This window comes from Chlorocebus sabaeus, chromosome 20 (assembly GCF_047675955.1).
Source record: "Chlorocebus sabaeus isolate Y175 chromosome 20, mChlSab1.0.hap1, whole genome shotgun sequence".
In the NCBI taxonomy this organism is placed as follows: domain Eukaryota; kingdom Metazoa; phylum Chordata; class Mammalia; order Primates; family Cercopithecidae; genus Chlorocebus; species Chlorocebus sabaeus.
Window position 1 is genome coordinate 134,015,087 of NC_132923.1, and position 21,408 is coordinate 134,036,494.

The following is a 21,408-nucleotide window of genomic DNA, read 5'->3' on the forward strand; positions in this document are numbered from 1 at the left end:
GGCTTCCACTCTGCAGTGAGCTGGGAGGGGCTGTGCCAGCCTCTCGTCTCTGAGAATCAATCCCTACGTTGGCTGCATTCCAGGCCCTCCTGCTCTGCCTGGCAGGGCCCCCGCCCTGGGGCACAGTGGTCATCCTCGAAAGAGGTCAAGTAAATGAAATTTCCTTTCTTCTATCACCAGTTTCTGGAGACAATGGGACAAAGGGTTTTGAAGCAATCCCAAGTCACCTAGGGCCAGGCACTAATTCACATCTGCCCCGTCATGGATTCTAATTACAGACTCGACCTCCTGGCCGAGGGAGGCGCCATCGATCCTCCAACTCACGCAGACTTGGTGCTGGACACCTCTGCGCTGTCCCGGCCATTACCTTTGTGGTTTGTTCTAGGACCTTCTCAGTGGCCACGCAGCATGGATACTCATTCTGTGCGATTCTGAGTGGAATCGCTTCTCTACCTTTCGCAGCAAAATTCTTCCACTTAAACCTAAAAAGCATTTTGCAATTGTTCTAGGGGAAAAAAAATGGTTTTATCCAGAGGTCCCTGAGCTTTAAAAAAAAAAAGAAGAAGACGACGAAAAAGCTTCAAGGGCCCCCTGCCTGTGTTTGACAAAGTTTCCCAGCAGATAATGCCCCGGCGGTCAGGGAGACGGACCTCGGGCCCCGCAGGCCTCACAGCTGCTGTGCAGCCCTTTGGAAGAAAACAATTATTATTTGCATAATGGGATTTCTGCAGAAATCATAATTAATCTTAAATTTCACATTAGTGAATATATCTGAACCAAATTGCTTCAGCATTTTTTCATCGGAAACCACCACGCTGCCTAAAGACCACTTGAAAGTGGCTGCAGTCCCCCAGGAGTCCGCCACTGTCCTTCAGGAGACCCTGTCTGAGGCAGAGAGAAGGGGCGCGGCTGCAGGGTGCTAGGGGAGGGGTGCGGCTGGCGGTGGGGAAGGGCACGGGAGATGCAGCCTGGCCGAGGGGGTTTTAGGGACTATATGGATTTTATTAGCAGGGTATAGGGTAGCAGAACTGGGGGCCGCCGAGTGGCCGCTATGTGGGAGGGGGAGCCGCCCAGCCAGGTGTGGGACCACCGCTGAGCCACTCTTGTTTGGACAATAGCCTGGAAACTACCCCTGCTCGGCACTTGAAACCTTAAGGTGAGATTTAAAGGGACTGGGGGAGTTGAGGCCATTCTCAGTGAGGGCCACTTGAGTTTTTTCCAGATTACCTCATGGGTTCAGGGGGCCTCCGGCTTGAGTGTCTAATGACTCCCAGGGGCTGCCCTCCTGCTCCTCCACCATACAGTGCCTGCCCCAGCCTCCCCAACCAGGCAAGTGTCCCAGGACCTGACCTGGAAACCTGGGTCCAAACCCACCATCCTGGCTGTCAGAACCCGAGACCCCCGGGGCCTTGTGCCCCAACCTTACAGCCTGGCTCGGCCAGAGGAGGCCAAGCTTCCAGAAGGCACGAGACGGTGGACTGCAGCGGGGGCAGGCAGCACTGGCTGCCGGGGTGAGGGCAGTGCACAGAGCCCCCATTCTCCTCTCTGCCCACCCCATGGAACGGTGGAAACACGTCCAAGTTTTCCAAGGAGGTCTGCCCGTACCTACTCTGTATCCCAGGGTGGCTGCACCTCCCAGCAACGCCTCTTTGTCCACGACTTCCTGGCAGGGCCCCTACTGCAGACTCCTGCTCTGTTAACACCTCACAGCCCCCAACCCCTGACTCCCTCCGGCTCCCGCCTCCCCCTCCCACTCTCTGTACCCACAAACTTTCCCGGGCACCCACTGTGCTGGGCATGCTGGCGTTTGGGGGAAGCACACACGGACCTGCCCAGGAAAAGCTGAGGCAAGGACAGCAATGACCGTCCTCCTAGCTCGAAGCGATGGCCAGGAAGTGACCCAGCCCCTCCGTGCCTGGTGTCCTTATCTCTCAGAGGGAGGAAAGGTGTCCTCCTCAGAGGCTGTTGGGTGCAGCGGCAAAGATGCCACTGAGGCGAGGCATTTTTCCTGATATTTTCCCCAGGGCAGGGGAGGCATTCTCAGGGGCAGCCCAGAGGGTGCCACCAGTCAGCCCCCCAGAGCCCCAGGCCACACAGGACAGTGCTCAGACCACCTCAGCAGCAAAATCACCAACAAGAAACGCACAAAGCAAGAAACGTGGCACTAAATAGACTTCGAGAAAGAGGCTTGCTTGGCGCTGGGTCAATGTCCGGGTGATCTCAGGGCAGTGGGAGTATTGATTTCGGGACCGCTAATAGCTCTCATCACGCAGGCAAATTTGTAAATGTGGAATCCGTGAATGAGGATGAACTAACTGTACTAAAAACAAATCACTGAATTGTACACTTTGAAAGAGTGTTTGGGGACTTACACCTCGAATGCGATATACGACAGGACGCAGCCCTGCCCCAAGAGACAGGGAACATCCCAACACACCAACAGTGGGAATGGAGACTCCTGGGGACCCCACGGCACGCTGCTCACCCCAACACCTCCCAGATCCTGGGGCAGGAGCCACTGCTTCTCCATCAAACCCCTCTCTGACCACTCCACAGCACTGTCCCCTTAGGGCAGCACACACGGTGAGGACGGACAGGGCAGGACAGGTGCACCCTGGCAGAGCCAGAGGATGGCTCCAGGGAACAGGTAGCATGGACACGGGGCAGGGGTAGGCAGCGAGGGGCTGGGAGGCAGGAAGGCCTGGCAGAGGGAGCCCCTGAGCACAGTCAGAGGGAGATATGGGGTGGAGTTGCATGGGGTGAGGAGACGCCCCGATGCCAGGGATGGCCCTAGTTTTCACCCACTGTCCCAGCCAACAAACAGCTCCCCCTACTCTCAAAAGCACCCCAGTCTCAGCAAACGATTCTCTGGCAATCTTGCAACAGGGCAGCAGGTCACGGACGGCGTGGCTGCGGCATAGTGCTGGGGTGCACGGTGGAGGGGAATGGGGGTCTCCCTCTCTCCAGGGGGGGTCTTTAGCTGGAGAGGCTTCAGCCAAAACATGGACCCTGTTTCCTTCCCCGCTGGAGGCAGAGGGGCCATCCCCGCTGGAGGCAGAGGCGGGAGGCAGCAGCACCCTGCCCGCCGTCTGAGAGAAACCTGTGTTGCTTGTGTGACGGCCGCTGTGAAGAGTCGGGGAAGCCCCTGTGCTGCCCGGGGAGGATGGGACAGGAGGCCCCAGTGGGGTAGCTCCCCCCGTCGACGCTGCCCCCACCCTCTGCATCGCAGCACTCCCCGCACCTGGCCCGGATGGGAAAACGATGCAGACAGTCACCAGGGACCATCCTCTGCACGCACTCTCTCCCGGCCTCGAGTGGCTCTATTAGGGAGAGTATGTTTTATTAATGTCAGATATTAAAGTTTAATACTGTGATTGCAGGGAAAATGGGACTTCACCTCCGAGGAGTATTAGCGGATTCCAAAGAGAGTCTGTGAGCGGGAGGCAGGTTTGTCACGGCTTTGCAGGACGGGCGCCTCCATCCATCACACCCTTGGTGAGCTCTCCACGCTGCGGGCGGTGGCCACGGGGAGAGCGCCGTGACCCCCTCCGGCACTCCCGCCGGGTCAGCTCCCACCCCAGGGGTCTAGAGCCACCAGGAGAGGAAGTGTAGGTGAGGCAGGGGCACCAAGACCCCAGAGAGGGGGCTCCAGACTCTGCATCCTGCACCTCTGGGTATGGCTGGGGCAAAGGCCGACTCCCTCCACCGGCCCCTGATTCCGTGCAGGGAGCTCTGTGGACCCCCCCAGGGCCTTTTCTGAGCCCCCTCACCTGTTAAAGGCCCCATCTCTTAATGCCCCTAGTTCGCTCTTCTGGGCCCCTCAGACCCTTCTCACGCCTGCATGCCTGTGATGGACAAGGGCCACCCCCTCCACTCAGAAGCCCGGGACCAGCAGGGTGGGGTCGGTGAGGAGCCGTGGTGGAGGCTCCAGAAAGGGGGCAGGGGTCACTGCGGGTTCCTCTCTCGCACTCTTTAGAACCCCTGTGCCTGGCAGTTGGGGTGGGAGCCCCAGGCCCGGGGCTGGAGGCCCAGCAGCAGCTCAGACCCGGCCCCTAGGCTCCTCCCCCACTCACACCATGGACACCTCCAGCTGCCTTGACTGCAAATGCACAGGCCACCTCCACCTCCGCTGGCTGCTCTCGCTCCTCCCACTGGCTGCACTGGGCCTGGCCTCTCCTGGCCTTTGGGCCTCCCCCCATACACCTTCGTTCTACACCCCATGCTGATCTATGCATGTTTGTGGGGGTGATGAAATCGATGAACACATTTGGGAAGGTGCCATTGGTAACAAAAAGAGCTGGTGACCAGGCTGTCAGGCCCTGGGGGGGCTGCACCCCCCCCATCAGCTCACAGTGGGGCCCCAGTCTTTCGGTGTGGCTGTAACAGAATACCACAGGCTGCGTAGTTTACAAAGAACCGAAATGTCTTTCTCACTGTTCTGTAGGTTGGGAAGTCCAAGACCGAGGTGGGTGTCTGGTGAGGGCTGCCTCCTGCAGAAGGGGACACCCTCACGCCGGGGCAGGTGAGCTCAGCAAATGCCTTGGACTCCTAGTCATGAGATGAGAGGGGGACACGCTCACACCAGGGCAGGCGAGCTCTCTGAACACTGTGGACTCCCAGTCATGACAGGAGGAGCCCTAATGGCCCAATCACCTGTTAAAGGCCCCATCTCTTAATGCCACCACATTGGTCATTGAGTTTCAACACCTGATTTTAGAGAGGACACAATCAGACCACAGCAAATGGCAAGAGCTGGGCTAGCCAAGAAAGAACTCAGCCGGCAGATGGGGAATGCCTGCCTCTCGCGTCCACCCTCCCATCCCTCTGCACATGGCAGACATCACTAATCAATCGCCACACTCACTGCTGCTCAGCCCCAACCCAACTGGACCCGACCCAGCACCGGCCAGGCAACCATGCCAGTTGGTGAGAGTGGGTGTCCCAGAGGGAGTCCAGCCAGATGCTTACCTTTTACATGGGACATAGAGGACGAGGTGGTGGGGAGGGCAAGCAGGAGTTCCTCAGTTTCCCCTCAGAAAGGAAACAGGACTGGCAGCTCTCACATGGTGGTACTCAGGCACCCACCCCTCGGTCTCAGAGTCCAGTGCAGCACAGGGTACACAGCAGGTACTCCCTATATGCCTGTGGGTGGCCACGCCCAGCCCTGAGCGTGGAGCCTTCCTGAAGCTGCTGCTTCATGCGAGGCAGGTCCCACAGCCTCGGGAAGACCTCAAAGGCCATGCTCACACACTCCACTCTTCCCAGCCCCTTAGGTTCCAGGTCCAGGGAGAGCAAGGACCAGTGGTTGCTGCTGAGGCCCCTCCAGTGCCTCCCCAGAGGTTTAGGCCACCTCAGGGGACAGGAGCAGTTCCATCCTTGGGATTCCAGGGCCTGGTGGGTGTAGGCTGGAGAGGAAGAGCGAGCTGGGAGCGGCGTCCTCTGGGGACCAGCCCTGGAAGGTTCCACAGACGGGAAACATCACTGCGACCACCGGGCCCTTCCTGGGAAGAACTAAGTGTAAAGAGTAGCAGAGACCACGAGGGGAACAGACCTTCTGGCACAGCAGCCCTGTGAGGGAGGCAGGTGCGACCTCCACCAGAGGTGACCCCTCGGCTACAGCGGTGTGGACAGGTAGAGACCACACAGGAGGCCTTCAGCCCACTGTTAGCCTGGGACCTGCTCCCAGCCCCTCCTTGCAGAGCTGAGGGGACCCTGAGAGGCCAGGACCCACGGGCAGAAGCCCGGGCAGGGCAGGGTGGTGGAGCTCAGGGTCTGAGAGGACTGGAGAGGTGCGCCTGGCACCAGGCTTTAAGGAATCTGGAGGGCACAGTGCCCAGGAGCTGCCATGCCGAGAAAGGCACCTATGGATGGCAGCAAGACAGTGCCTGGCAGGAGAGGCTTTGGTTGACGTCGTGGTGATGGCTGTGGTCTTGGCAGCTTGGTAGTGGGAGCACAGGTTGCACCTGGTGCTCACGGCGCTGGCACCTCCCCCCTCACAGGGGCTCCGGGGGAAGAAGCAGCAGCGGGCGGCGGGGGCGGGGATGGGGTAGGGCAGGGGGCCTCTCTTCTCAGGGAGACTTTGTGCATTCCAAATTTCATATTTTGTGTTCTTTAAAAATAATCAATTCAATTACAAATCAATACCCCTCACACTTGTTCGACCACAGATATCTGCCACCCCAGAAATGCTGTTTGCCCCCAGAACTGAGTGAGAGGGAGGGCACTAGTGTCACTGAAGTGCTGGGAGCTTCTCTCTGTGTCAGAGGATTGTATCCAATGCACAGGGAAGTGATCAGAATTTCCCAGTTACCTGCACTGTGCAACGGTAGCCACTGACCAGAGATGGACATTTAAATTTAAATAAATTAAGATAAATAAACTTTAAAATTCCATTCCCGAGTCACACTAACTATGTCTCAAGTACTCAGTAGGCTCACATGGCCCATGGACGCAGGAAGCCTTGGCCAGCACAGGCAGCTCCAAGGATGGCACCGGCACCCACAACCAACCCCTCCATCTCCCAGGGCTCTGCAGAGCACACAGTGGGAGCTTGGCAAATACTCCAAGGGCGCAGCCTCAGGTGGGCACTGAGTGCTTGGCCGTCTTCATAGCCACTCTGTCCTTGGCTTCCTGGAAGGAAGAGGCATTAACTGGGTAAGGGACTTTGGCACCCCCATGGCTGGGGCATCCCCAGGGCTCAGTTTGCTCAGTGGAGGTTCAAGGGGGTGGGGCTGGGCAGGGAGGGCTTCCAGAAGAAGTACAGCCTCGGGCAGCAGGGAGGGCAGTTACTTGATGAGTGAGCAGAGAAGACGGTGGAGGGAGGCACCTGGCCAGACAGAGCAGAGTGGATCTTGGAGGTGGGGGCCCTCCAGGGGGACCAGGAAGACGCTGGCCAGAGTGCACAGAGCCAGGACATGGACTCCCATGGCCGTCCTGACGGCTGCATCCCAGGCCACCATCCTGTCCATGACTCTGAGGAGAGGAAACTCTTTCTGGAGGGAGGTCCCGGGCACCAGGAAGGAGGAGGGATCCCCAGGCAGCCCAGGCCTGGGCAGAGATGAGCCCTGCAGAGCCTGGTGGTCATGAGGTCACTTCTTCCACCCTCGGAGACCCCGGGCGGGATCCCCACCACCGGAGCCTCCCCTTGTCTCCCCTGAGCCTGGTGCCTGTTATCTAAAGCTTAAAGGAGCAAATAATGGGCCTAAACAGAGGCCTCTCCTTGTGTTGTGTTTTTTATTTAATTTTCCAAGAAACACACTCTTTTATCATCCAAAACCGTGAAAGTAAATTAAGAAGAAATGGGTTTCTTTCAATTAGGCTCCGCGTTGCTTTGAGTAACTGCCTATAATTCTATTTAATGAAAAAATAAAATCATTATTCCACTCTCCCCTGCCCTGTCACAGACCCACAGACGGGCTCCATTAGCGTGCACCGTAGATTTATTTAATTAGAAAAATATTTTGTTTTCTCTGATTCTTTGGGAACAGAAAAGGGAGGGGAAAAAAAAACCTCCAGGCACAAAATTAATCAAATCTGTTACCTGGTAGTTAATGGCTTCTACGCTCAGGCATCTCTCAATCCCTACGGTCATTCCCACCCTTGGATTTCCACCCAAACTCAATCGCACACCACCAACAGGCCACCACCGCAGCTCCCTGGCCATGTCAGGCACTCAGATGCCAAGACCCTCACTGCCGGGTGGGGGGACCCCCGAGGCAGGCAGATGGAGGAAGGGGGCCAAATTCTTTCATCGCCACAAAGCATCAGTCCCCCGGGCTCTGCATGATGGGCAAGAAGCTGGAGCCCGAGACACACACGTGCTGCTCGTTAAGCAGAGCCCAGAACCGTGCCCACCTCACTCCCAAACCCAGGACGGGACACCCACCCCGAGGCCTCAGCTGCTTCCCAGGGCCTGGGAGTGGCAGCGAGTATGTCAGAGAGGGGCGAGCTCGCTTTGCAAAAGAGGCCCCCTCCCACCCTCCAGGGACTAAGCTAAGGTTTTGGAGTCAGGCCCTGAGGACCCCTCATGTGATCTCCAGTGGCCCTGCCGTGAGCTTAGGGTCCTCCAACCATCCAGCAGGAGCGTGCCACCTGCCATGCATCTGCCATGGGGACAGATGGACTCAGTGTGGACTCCAGGCCCACACTGTGCACTTAGGGCCACTCTATGCTCTTCTCTATAGGCATCAATCCTCCAGTTCCTGGTCTTCCCAGAAGTCAAAACACAGACCCCACTGGGAAGCCTGTTCACAGCCCTGAGACCCTATGAGGTCCCAGTGTTGTGGGGCATTGGGTGGCAGCAGGATGGAGCCCACGTCCAGGCCTAGAGGATGCCAGGGGAGCCTGGCTCAGACTGAAGAAAGAAATTCCCGGGGCTCGGCTTCGTTCAGCTCCAGGGCAGCAGATCCCTGCACCAGGCCACAGCAGCAGCTCCAGGAGCACTGGCTGAGTAAATCACCCAAGAGCAGGGAGGCCTCAGACCGGAGCCTGGAGCTCCCCTCACACCTCCCTCCTCCCTCCCACTTCCTGTCACGCCTTCTTTCTCTTCTTCTTTCTCTCCCTTCCCGCCCCTTCCTTCCTTCCTTCCTTCCTTCCTTCCTTCCTTCCTTCCTTCCTTCTCTTCTCCCCTCTCTCTCCTTCTCTCCTTCCATCTTTCCCTTCTCCCATCCTCCCTTCTTCCTCTTCCTTTCTTCTTTCTCTCTGGACCCTGCAGGACCCTGTCAGTGGAAACAGCCCACAGTTACAAGCAGAAACTCACATTCTCTGAGGACCTTTGGGGCTGCCCTTTGGGATGAGGAAGGAAGGAACCCCCAGAAGAGCCACAAGCAGGTTTCCCAGCCTGTGTTTCATGGGACGGGACATCTGTGAGGTTGTCCTAACAAGAGCTCCCAGCCAGCTGAGCTTGGGGTGGGGACGGGGGGCCCTGCAGATAGAGTTGCTGGAGAAAGTAGGCTCTGTCCACCTGCCCTGGCATCCCAGATCAACACCAGGCCATTTCTTAGTACAAGTATGCCCCAAATAGTGCATGGGATACACTTACGCTCAGGCCTCGCTGATCTGAGATTCGAATGTCACTGGGCATCCTGTGTCTCTGTTTGCTCTATGTGGCCATCCCTGGGGTAGACCTTGGCCTCCTGAGAGGCCCCCAACGATGCCCCTTGCCCTCTGAGGCTCTGAGAAGCGCTCGGTGTGCCCCTTCCTACCAGAGCCGGTGGCTTCTACTGCAGCTAACACCTTCACCCTGCCACACGGAGGTGAGGCCTGTCACCGTCCCAACCCGCTGGCGAGTGTGGGAGCTCCGGATCAGGGTGCCTTCCCTTCTTGGGGGATCTCAACTCGGCAAGATGGGAGCCCTGGGGCCAGCTTTCCAGTAGTTCCAATGTGTCCTCACTCAGGCCTGGCCCCGGCCCCTGGCCAGGCCCCCTCCCACCCAGCACTGTGCATGGCCCAACGGTTGGTGGGGGCAGGTCCCCAGCAGAAGAATGTGCCACAGAGGGAGGTCATGTGACTCAGCCGAGCTGCAGCCAGGCACCCAGACCTCGTTGTTCCAAAGTCAATCCCAGTCAGATGGGATCCGGCACAAGGACACGTTGGCATGGCAGTGCCTGCCTGCGCCAGGCTATGGCCTCTGAAACAGCCACTGTCTCCCTCTTGCTTTCTGGTTTTTCCAGCAGAATCTCACCGTTGGAAGTCAGTGCCTCACCTCAGGTCGGCGTGGATCCCACCCTGGTCCGTCCCACCAAGCTCCTGGAGGATGGAGACGGCCCAGGGGACAGGGATCTCCTGGGCTCACCTGAGAGCTGGGCTTCCCTCAAACTAATTCACCCCACCCAAACCACAGCCAGTGGCGTGATCGACTCCTCCCAGGGCCAACAGCTTGTGGGCTAATTGGGGATCAGAATAATTTTTCCTCCAAATTGTGGGTAATTCAGGAAGATGGTCTAGTTTGGCTGTGTCCCCACCCACACCTGTGTGGAATTGCAATCCTCCAGGGCTGGGGTGGGGCCTGGCAGGAGGTGGTTGGATCAGGGGCATGGCCTTTCATGCATGGTTGGCACCATCCCTTTGGTGCTGGTCTTATGAGTGTGAGTTCTCACCTGGTCTGGCTGTTGAAACGTGTTGGCACCTCCCGGCTCTCTCTCCCTCTCCCACCATGTGAGACGCCTGCTGCCGCTGCGGCGCCCTGTCCCCAGATTCCCAGCCTGCAGGGCAGTGGAAACAGTGCTGTGTAAGTGTCCAGCCTGCGGTGCTTTGCTGTGGAAGTCCCCGCAAACAGACCCCACTCCACTGCTGCTTTCTGGCTTGAAACAAACAGAAATGTTTGCAAACTCCATCCCCAGATCAAGTCAGGGGCTACTGTGCTGAGTGTGGAGGGCGTCCTGGGACTCCATCCCCAGATCAAGTCAGGGGCCACTGTGCTGAGTGTGGAGGGCGTCCTGGGGCAGAGCCCCCGAGGGTGGTGCTGGCTGCACGGAGCGGGCTGGGGATCTTCTCCTGCGTTTACCTCGGGTCAGTGTGGACCAGAGCCTGCTGCCAGGATCCCTCGCGGCCATGTAGGTCGGCCCCTCTCTCCCTCCATCTAGGGAAGATGCTACATTTTACGTTTTTTACCAATGGTGACCATAGTTCCAGCCTTCTCTAGGAGCCTGACTTTGACCTCACCTACAGCAGTTTAGTCTGCCCTGGAAAGCAAGCCCTCACCGCCACAGAGCTTAGCCCTATGGCTGTAGAACAGAGGACCCAAGTTGAAGCAGGTGACCACACAGGTGACTCCCACAGTCAGAGACACCCATGGACCCCAGAGGCTCCCCCTCCCCAGGGAAGAGCCACCAGGCATGCCCTCACCCAGCCCTGGCCCCGGGGAGCCTCAGACCGAGGGACCAAGCTGCCTAGTAGGAGGCAAAGTCCCCCCCATCAGCCCAGAGGGGCAGGCTGTGAGCCTTTCCCAGGTCCTGGGGACGGAGTCCTCTCCCACCTCCTTCCTGCACTGCCTGCACTGGCTGACCCCTCAGCGCCCCCCCGCCCCCTACACCGAGATGTTCTTTGGGCAGAATAAGCCCTGGGTGACCTCAGAACACCTGGACATGGGGCAGAGGGGGGAGGGGCGGTCAGGATTTGCCCCCCAGGCATCAGTCAGCTCCAGGGCAGCCCCAAACCAAGGTGGTGTCATTGGGATAGCTGTCCCCACCCAAATCTCTAGTTGAAATGAAATCCCCAGTGCTGGAGGTGGGGCCTGGCGGGAGGTGCTTGGGTCCTGGGGGCAGAGCCCTCCCAGTTTGGTGCTGTCTTAGGGACAGATCTGGTTGTTTAAAGTGTGTGTGTGGCACCTCCCCCTCTCTCTCTCGCTCCTGCTCCCGCCACATAAGACATTTGCTTCCCTGTCGTCTTCCCCCGTGATTGGAAGCCTCCTGAGGCCTCCCCGGATGCAGATGCCACTGTGCTTCCTGCACAGCCTCCAGAACCAGAGCTTTTCTTGTAAGTTACACAGCCACGGGCATTTCTCTACAGTAGCATGAGAAGGGCCTAATGCACACGCCTTGTCCGGCAGCAGCTCCTGGGCGTTTGCTTCTCCTGGGGCTGGGATGTGCCACCTACATTGAACTTTCATGTTAGAACAGAAGACAAAAACCCTGAAATGTCCAAAGAAGGAAGGCAGTCAGCCGCAGTCCCAACACCCAGAGATGCCCTGTGTGCTCTCAGAGCACGTGCTTCTGGGTAGCTCTGCCGTGTTCTCAGGTGGGCATGACGGGACTGTCCACCCCATCTGTGGTCAGCTGAATAACGGCGCCCACAGATGCCCGCGTCCCAGTCCCCGGAACCTTACCTGGCACATTGGTCAGGGCTCTCCGGGGAAACAAAACCAGCAGGATATGTGTGTGAGGGGAAAGGGGATCAGGAAGGCCGATAGATCCCACAATCTGCCATCTGCCGCCTCGAGACCCGGGAGGAAGCCCCTGGTTCTGTCAGAGCGAATTCCTTCTTATCTGGGGAGGGGCACCCCTCTCGTTCTCTGCAGGCCTTCAGCTGGGGTGAGGCCACCCACATGACAGAGAGCAGCCTTCTTTACCCTGTCTACCCGTTCAAATGTCAATCTCACCCAGAAACAGCCTCACAGACACACCCAGACTCACACCAAGCGTCTGGGAACCCCACAGCCCAGTCAAGTTAATCCATAAAAGTAACCATCACACCTGGCAAAGGGGACTGTGCAGAGGGGTTAAATTGAGGCTCTTGAGATGAGAAAATTATCCAGGATTACCCAGGTGAGGCCAGTGTGATCACCAGGCTCTCCTAAGAGGGAGGCAGGAGGGTCAGAGCGGGAGGACATGCGGGCGTGGAAGCAAAGGTCAGAGAGAGGGACTGGAAGGAGCTGCGCTGCCAGCTTTGAGAACGGAGGAGGGGCCACGAGCCAAGGAACATGGGTCTCTAGAAGTGAAAAGGCAAGGAAGAGATTCTCCCCAGTAGAACCCCCAGAACCCCCAGGAGGAACCCACCCTGCCACACCTTCATTTTAGGACTTCCAGAATTCTACAATAAGAAATGTGTGGTTCTAAGCCTTAAGTTGATTTCAATTTTTATAGCAGCCAAAGGAAAGAACACATCGTTCACGTTGTTAGTAGAATAAAATTCCATTTGACGTCTGTGCAGTAATTTCTCGGCTGTTCCTCCAGTTTTGAAGACTTGGTTGTTTCCAATTCCAGCATCGTAAATAACACTGTAATGGACATCTTTGTTCTCAGAGGCCTCCGGCATTTTCCATTGCTTTTAAGGCAGGTGCCCGATGGGTTTCCAGAAGCCCAGCCCCAGCCACACCCTGTCCACTGCGGCAGGGGTCTGGCGGGGGAAGGAGGTTGGGGGCCAGTGCTCATTTGCGCCCCTTTCAGGGTGGCCTTGTCAGCTTGAAGGACAACCTGCCTCAGTCCTGGCCTAACATGGGGGTGGGGCTGTGCTCTCATTTGCCCCAAGCCTGAGGCAAACCCTCCTTCGGGAGTGGTCCTCGTCCGGCACCAAGGTCCCCAAGCCCCCAAGACCTCTGCCACTTGCAAGGGCTCTTCTGTTTGAGGAGCACAACCTGCTCCCCTCCTGTCCTGCAACCACCTCCCAGCCTCCGTCCACTCTGAGTCCCCAGACAAGAGAATGGGCTGCACCCATCATGTCATGTGGGTCACGTGAGCAGGGGGCCAGCCCCTCCCCCAGGCATGTTTCAACGCTTGTCCAGTGGAGCAGAGACCCCTGTGAGGACACAAGGAGGGGAAGATCCAGTCAGAAGGAGCTGGTGGAAACTTCTGCAGGAGTAACAGCAGGACCCCCCTGCCCTCTACGGCCCAACCATGGTTGGAAGCTGGACGGGGGCTGCACTTGGACTCCAGACCACAACCCCTGTGGTCGCAGGCCCTGCAGCCCGAGCACCTCCTGCCCACCTGCCCTGTCTCCTCACGCCTTGGAGAAGCCCCGGGTGGCCATGCCCTCAAGCACCCCCAAGCCCAGCCTGGTATGTGGGTCATGAGGATGCTCAGTGCAGGCCCAGCTCCAAGGGCGCCGGCCAGGGCCCCCACTGCACCCTTCCCACCCCAGGTCCAGGTCCGAGGCCCTTCCGGTGCCCTGAGCAGTGGTCTTCCTGCGGCCTGAGCCCCTCCTCAGCCTCCCCTTGACTCCCACCTGGAGAGGGGGCTCCAGTGGGGACAGCCCAGCTGTGCGTGGTGCACGGCCGCCCTCTGCTGGTGTCCACAAGCAGTGACCGGGGGAGGAGGCCAAGCAGCCACCTGCCCCAGTGCAGACTCTAGGCCCCCCGGGCGCCCACTAAGAGGGGCAGGCCCAGGACTCAGGAGCAGTCACCATGACCTCTAGAGGGACCCCCAGTCCCTCCTTCCACAGCCTCGGCAGAGGCATCGCTAGCCTCGTTGCATTGAGGAGAAAACTGAGGCACAGCCGAGAGACAGCCACCTGAGGGTGGAGCTGCTCGGCCCCCACGTGCCCACCTTGGGCGAAAGCACCTCTCTCCCGAGGGCATGTCTTGCCCTGGACAGGGGGGCCACGTGAGCATCAGTGCCCTCCCCACCCCCTTGCCCAGATGGAGAAACTGAGGCCTGGAGCCCCAGGCCCCGTGTCCTGGCCAGCCCCTTTCAAGAGCTCGTCCTCCCTCAGGGCAGTGATCCGGGCACTGCCTCAGCCAGGGACGCTCTGGAGGGAGGCCCAGAGGGAGGCATCTGGTGCAGGGGAGTTAGAGGGCTGGGCAGGGCCTCGGCTGGTGGGACTGGGGCTGCCCTTGGACCCCATAAGACCCTCTTCTCCAAAGCAGTCCCCAGGTGGGCTGGGGATTTCAATGGGTGTAGGGTCTGTCTGCAAGGGAGGTGAGTGCGAGGACCGGCTGCAGCCATGCCCGGGCACAGGCTGGCCGGCTTCAGGGGCAAGGGCCTGGCCGGCCTTTTTGCACATTGCTGGACCATCCCCCTAGAAACTGGTTCCCCCCAGGCCCATCCACCCATGACCCCCTCCCTGGGTGCCGCATCTGAGTACGCATGGCTGCAGGGCTCTGCCGAGTCAGGCGATCTGCATTCAACACCTGACTCCACCAGTGTCCAGCAGCCACCCCCAAGACGCAGACTCTTTCCCAGCCCACCATTCCCCAGAAGCCAAGAGGCCTGGCACTGGCCCCGGGACCCTCCTTGACCCCCTGAGACCTGGCTGTGCTATTCTCTAGAGCTGAACGCGAAGCCTGGCTCGGAGGTTCTGACTTCTATGTCCCACCCTGGTGCCACCCCCAGCCATAGCCTCTTCAAGATGCCAGGGTTCAGCAGCAGCCGGCAGAACGTGCCAGCCGATGCAGCTGAAAGGCTTCTGGCTCCAGAAACAGGGGCCTGTTGGTCTTGGTGGGAAAAACATCAGGGTCAACTGTTTATCTGTCCTGATGGCAACAGCTGGGCCATTTCTGTCCCCTGAACCCTCACTCCTGGAACATCCACGCAGCTGGACACTGGCCAAAGCATGGACAGGACTCAGACCCAAGGCTGTGCTCACCTCCACCCTTCGCCAGAGGCCTGGCTGCTGAGAATTTGGGGCCACCACCCCACAGGCCTCCAGGACCAGCACTTTGACCCCCTGCCTCCAGATCCCCAATGCCCTGGGCCCCCCACCTGCTGGCTCCCTGGCCCCCAGTGCCTCAGTCTCTTCTCCCCCAAGACCCTGACCCTGGCCCCCTGGCCGCCTGGACCCCTGGCCGCCTGGACCCCTGGTCCCCTGGTCCCTGGACCCCTGGCCTGGGACTCACATGCACAGGGGTGGGAGCATGGAGGACTCTGGGCCAGGCGCACACTGCACACCTAGGACTCCTAGGGCAGCCTCTGTGAGTGACTCTTTGGGCCTCTCAGCTAACTTGGGGTCACTGCCATGGGGAGAAACTGAGGCCCCTGAGGAGAAGGCAGGTCCTGGAGCCAGTGCAGGTCAGGGATCATTAGGGCTGAGCAGTAATTCAGGCTGAGCCGTTGCAGATGGTTGTCTCACTTCACTCACTCACTCTTGTCCTCCTGGGAGGGAGATCGTAATGTCCCCACTTCAAACATGGGGAATCAGTCATGGGGCGGCGAAGGGACGGGGAAGTAGTGGAGTCAGTCCTGGATGCAGATGCGCTGACTCCAGAGCCCCACGGGCACAGGCTTGGGCGCTGCACCCAGGGAAGAGACGTGGGAGGGTGGGGCAGGGGAGCTGAGTCCCAAGGTCAGGGCACGGCAAGGTCAGACTCAGGAGGAAGGAAAGAGCTGCTCCTTCTGGAACAGAAAGGAGGAGGCTGCATCTATCCTGGGATTCACAGGGCATCCCCAGAAAAGACAGTTGTGTGGTAGAGCCAGGCAAGCGTGCCCACCAGGTGTGCTGGGGTGTATGACAGCAGGTGTAAGAGTGTGCATGCAGGTGTGTGTGTGCAGATGTATGTGTGTGTGCATGTGTGTGCCAGCAGGTGTGTGTGGCTGTTCATGTGTGTTAATACAGGTGTGTGTGTGCAGGTGTGCGGGGGTGTGCATTTGTGTGCATGCAGGTGTTGGGGATGTGCATGTGTGTGCATGCAGGTGTGTGTGCAGGTGTGTGTACATGTGTGTGCGTGCAGGTGTGTGTACATGTGTGTACATGTGTGTGCATGCAGGTGTGTGGGTGCAGGTGTGTGGGAGTTGCAGGTGTGTGCATACAAGTGTGTGTAGCTTTCAGGTGTGTGCATACAGGTGTGTGCAGATGTGTGTGGGTATGTGCGTCCATTCAGGTATGTGTGTACTGGTGTGTGTGTGATGTGTGCACATAAGTGTGTGTTCAGGTGATTGTGTGCAGGTGTGTGTAGGGAGAGAGGCTGCAATGGTTGGACCATAGAACATAGGCACTGGTCACATGACCCTGCACAAATTCTTGGACTTTTCTGTGCCTCAGTTTCCTCCATTTTAAAATGAGAATAGGGCAGATCCAGGTTTTGTAGGTGTGAAGCTTTTCAATTTGGGAGCCCACTTTAAGAGAAAGGATATAAAATTAGGCACAGTGCCTGGAAGAGGCCCATGCAAATGAGGACCCTGAAATTAGCTTTCCAATAAATGTGTCCAAATGGGGAAATATAGCCCCCTTTGGATGGCGCCTTGAGATCAGAGGCACGGCAGGACAGGACTGTGGGAACACCTGCCTAGGACTGGCGCTGTGCAGGTGTCAGATTTCACTAATGGCCTGGGGTACACACACACATATGTACACACATGTGCACACATGCACACTCATATGTATAACATGCAACCGAGGCGCACACACACATGTATAGGCACACATGCATATGTTCATATGTACATGTGTGCACTGCACTTTTCCACACACTCACATGGCCATATACATGCATGTCTATGTGTTTGCACTCACACCTGGGCACATGCACAGATGCACCTCTATGCACAGGCACACACACACAGACTCGTGAGCATGGCATCTACACACATGTATGCACGCATGCACACTCACATGCAGACACAGGCACACATGCAGAAAGGGCTTTTGTGTTTCTGGTGCCTTGAGAAAGCTTGGGGCTTCCCGGAGAGGAGAACATGAAGGGAGTACTTGAAGCCAGAGCCCAGGAAAGGCCCAAGACCCAGGGGGAGACGGCCAGCATGGCAGCGTCTACTTTCCCCTGCAGCACCACAGGGCAGGCAGCAGGGAGAGCCTGGGGTGCACCCGGTTCCCACAGTGGTTGGTTGTGAGTGGCCCCCACCAAGACCTGAAGCAGTGGGGCCCCCAGCTGACACCCCAGCCCAGTGGGAGGAGGGGCGGGAGGAGTGTGGGCCTCAGCCCAGCGCCCCCAGCCAGCCCTGAGCCCTGGAGGGCCTGGAGGCTTCTACAGCACTGTGGGGAGGGGGAGCCCAGAAAAGATGGACACGGAACCCCTCAGGAGACGAGGGAGGACAAAGAGGTGAGTGTGTTTGAGCTGGAGTAAAAAAAACACTACGAAGATTCAGCACACACCAGTGCCATGGAGTCAAGGTCAAGACCAGCCAGACGGACAGGCCTCCGTGGGAAGGTCAAGACCAGCCAGATGGTCCAGCCAGACGGTCCAGCCAGACGGCCAGGTCTCCGTGGGAAGGTCAAGACCAGCCAGACGGTCCAGCCAGAGAGCGAGGCCTCCGTGGGCACTGTGGGCCTTCTCCTGGGACTGTGGGGAGGCGCGGGAAGGGCTTGGCAGGGGAGCAGCATCCTCAGAACGGGGGATCCTGCTGACCAGCAGACGAAGAACGTAGGTCACAGCCCACTTTCAAGGACTCCCGTGCCCCTGGCATCCCACGACACCAGGCCACCTGTAAGAGCCAAGGTCCTAGAGCATTTACTGGTATACTGCCACGATTTCAGCATTTTTAAGAAATCAGAATCCAATCCTTTATATCATGAGGCCAAGATCAATAATCCAATTGCTCAATTTATTCAAAAAGACGAACCCGGTAGAGCCTGGAAGCCTAGCGGGTTCCCATCCACAGAAGTCATGACCAGTACCCACAGAGCAGCAGCGATTCCAGCTTCAGTCCAAAGGCCTTCTTCCAAAACAGTGAAATGTGTGCCCCGTGGTAGGGGGATTGATGCAGTCATAGACGCATCAGAACCTCCGTGCAGACGGAGGGAGCCTCAGGACGAAGACAACAGGAGACGCTCTCTAAACAGTGAGAGCTTGCTGTCAAGAGGAGAAGAGCAGGGCCTTCAAGAAGATTTAATTTTCCTGTTTAGAAAAAAGAAAGTGCAGTTTGCTGCCAGCATGCATTTAATTTTACGTAAACACGCTCTTTGAGGCTGAAACAAATCTGACTGATTTTCAATGTGGAAATAAAATATAAAAACTGTTCTTGGAGTTATTTCTAAACAGAACTGACATCAGAATCGTCTGATTATCAGAACTGTCTATTTCGGAAAAATCGGATTCATCAAACGAATCTTCGGCCAACAAGCGTTTGAGAACAATGTCACCATCACGCACGGGAATGGCATGGTTTTCTGCAGCGATCGAAAATTACTGCATTTTGTTAAATGGAAATGCCACGACTAAAAACAGAATGACAGAAATAGAATGATGGCTTTTGTTTCCAAAGTCGATATTCCAGAGCGATGGGAAAATAATAATAAAAGCGAGATATTTTTTGGCAAACTATCTCAGTAAACGCTGCAGCCGCAGGCACTGCTGGTGAGTATTCTCAGGGCAAACAGGAAAAGGGTTCAAAGAATGTCTCAGAGTCCAAAGAACAGTGGCACCGTGAAGCGGCTGGGTCTCCATCCTTCCCGTCATGGCATCATTGGCAAGCTGGGATGGCTACTTTTCCCACAGGAGATGCAGACTGACCCCAGCTACTTCGAGTCCAGGCTGACCACTGGGATATGTGGATGCGGCAGCAGACAAGTTCACAGCGGCCCTGGGGCTTCCTCAGTCTGTCTCTTCCCCACCCTAAAAAAACCTGCTTCTGCTGTGAGGACAAGCTCCAGCTAGTTGTTAGACGATGAGAGGCCACGCAGAGGAGACATGAGGTGCCTCAGCCCACAGCCAGCCCAGCCTTCGACCATGGAGAGAGCCAGCCTGGACCTGCAGGGTCACCCCACCCCATCCTCTGCTGACCAGAACCACAAGAACAGTGATTGATGTGGATTATTCTAAGCCACTGACTGCTGGGGTGATTTGTTAAGCAGTGATCACTGACCCACATCTACCACCCAGACTGGCATGCAGGGGCATTATCATGGCTCACTGCAGCCTTGACCTCCTCTCAGGCTCAAGCAATCCTCCGTGTTAGCCTCCTGATTAGCTGGGCCTACAGGTGCGTGCCACCACTCCCGAATAATTTTTGTATTTTTTGTAGAGACAAGGTTTCTCCATATTGGCCAGGCTGGTCTTGAGCTCCTGGGCTCAAGCAATCTGACTGCCTCGACCTCCCACAGTGCTGAGATTACAGGTGTGAGCCACCACATCCAGCCTCTCCAGGTTTTCTTTTATTACATGATGTTTAATTTTTTATAACATACTTTGCTTTAATTCATTTATCTGCTAAAACTGTCTTTTAAAATAACAGTAAATGTTTGATGTCTATAGTTTTATCAACATACATTTTTGCTTGATGTTGTAATATACTTAAGAACTTTTACATCTCAAACGTAGCAAATGTTTAGTTTATTTGATTTTTAAATGAGATTTGAATACTTTAAAAATAATATGCTTTTTCAGTATCATAAGAATAAACAGCAGAAGAACAGAACCATGTTCAGCTCTATAGCCACCACTGCCAAAGCCTGGGCAACACTCAAAAATGTGAACAAATCCCAGGTCGGCACTGCCTGATCCAGACCCTGGGGTCCTCATCCTCCTGCCCAGCATGGGGTGCTGGGTGTGCTGAGGCCGCCGCCAGGACTACAGGAACTGAGTTGCGTGATTAGGTGCGTTCCCAGATGACCTCTGGGCAGAGGCTGCAGCTCCAAATGGGAGGGCCAGGGAAAGGCCAGTCTCACCCTTCAGGCCAGGGAGCAACCTGGCCCCAGGTGGAGATGCCTGCTTCCTTCTGCTGGGGTCCTCACCCAGCCTGGCCCTCCTGCTCCCTGTCCCCAAACCCCAGCTGCCACCCCACCAGGGTCTTAAAAAGTTAAAAACCCAGTTCTTCCTAAGCTCCTGAGTTGTAAACAGAAATCTTACTATTCTTTTTTTAATTTTAAAATTGCAATCATCATTTGCAGGCCAAGTGCAGTGCTCATGCCTGTGATCCCAGCACTTTGGGAGGCCAAGGCAAGTGGATTGCTTGAGCCCAGGAGTTTGAGATCAGCCTGGGCAACATGGTGAAACCCCATCTCCCCCAAAAAGACAAGAATTAGCCAGGTGTGGTGGTGTGTGCCTGTGGTCCCAGCTACTTGGGAGGCTGAGGTGGGAGAATCACTTGAGCCCAGGAGGCAGATTGCAGGGAGCTGAGATCGCACCACTTTGCATTTCACCCTGGGCAACAGAGTAAGACCCTATCTCAAAAAAATCTAAAAAATTAATTAAATTAAATTAAATTGCAATCATTTTTAACGGGGGAATAGCTAAATTCCTTAAACCATTTTAGAAGGATTTAAATTTAAATTGAATACAGTTCAATTTTTTTAAGTACTTCCATCATCTCATAAACAAACCTTCTCTGATGCTTATTAAATGCCTCTTGGAATTTTAGTGAATTAAATCGATACACATAAAATAATCTTTAAATTATCTTAAAATTCCAAAACTATTTACAAACTTAGTAAAGTCATTCTATACCATTGAACTTAAAATTACAAATTTGAGTCAATTCCTCTATTACAAGTCTTAGAATCAAAAGGCCAACCTATTGGATTATGTAACATACCACATTCTCTTAAACATGACAAGTGCTAAAATACCAAATAGAAAGACATTATTTCTAAGTTTATCCACAAGATCTGAACATGATTGTTTGGCCTCCCTGTGCCAGTTCCGTGCTGGCACCTATTCTCCAACGGAGAGAGGTGGTGGCTCACCAGTCAGATGATGACTTGGGTCCAAGCTGCCTTTCTCACGATCCACACAGTGATGCTTTTCAAAACCACTGTGAAATGGCTCCAGAACTAAACAGGGTTGGTCTCACAGTCCAAGGCTGTGGGTTTAAATCCAGTCATCTCCCAGTGCCCCAGGGAAGTCTGTCACCCTCAACGGGGCTGGCCTCATTCCCTGGCACCAAACAGATTTGAATCAAGACTAGATGAACCCAGCAGAGTCCAGCAGGCTGCAGTCAACCACAGGTCCTCAGAGAATGTAATCCATAAACAGTCATTGTAAGCCACCAAGATAAAGGGTATATTAGTTCATTCTCACACTGCTAGGAAGAAATACCTAAGACTGGGTAATTTATGAGTGAAAGAGGTTTAATTGACTCATAGTTC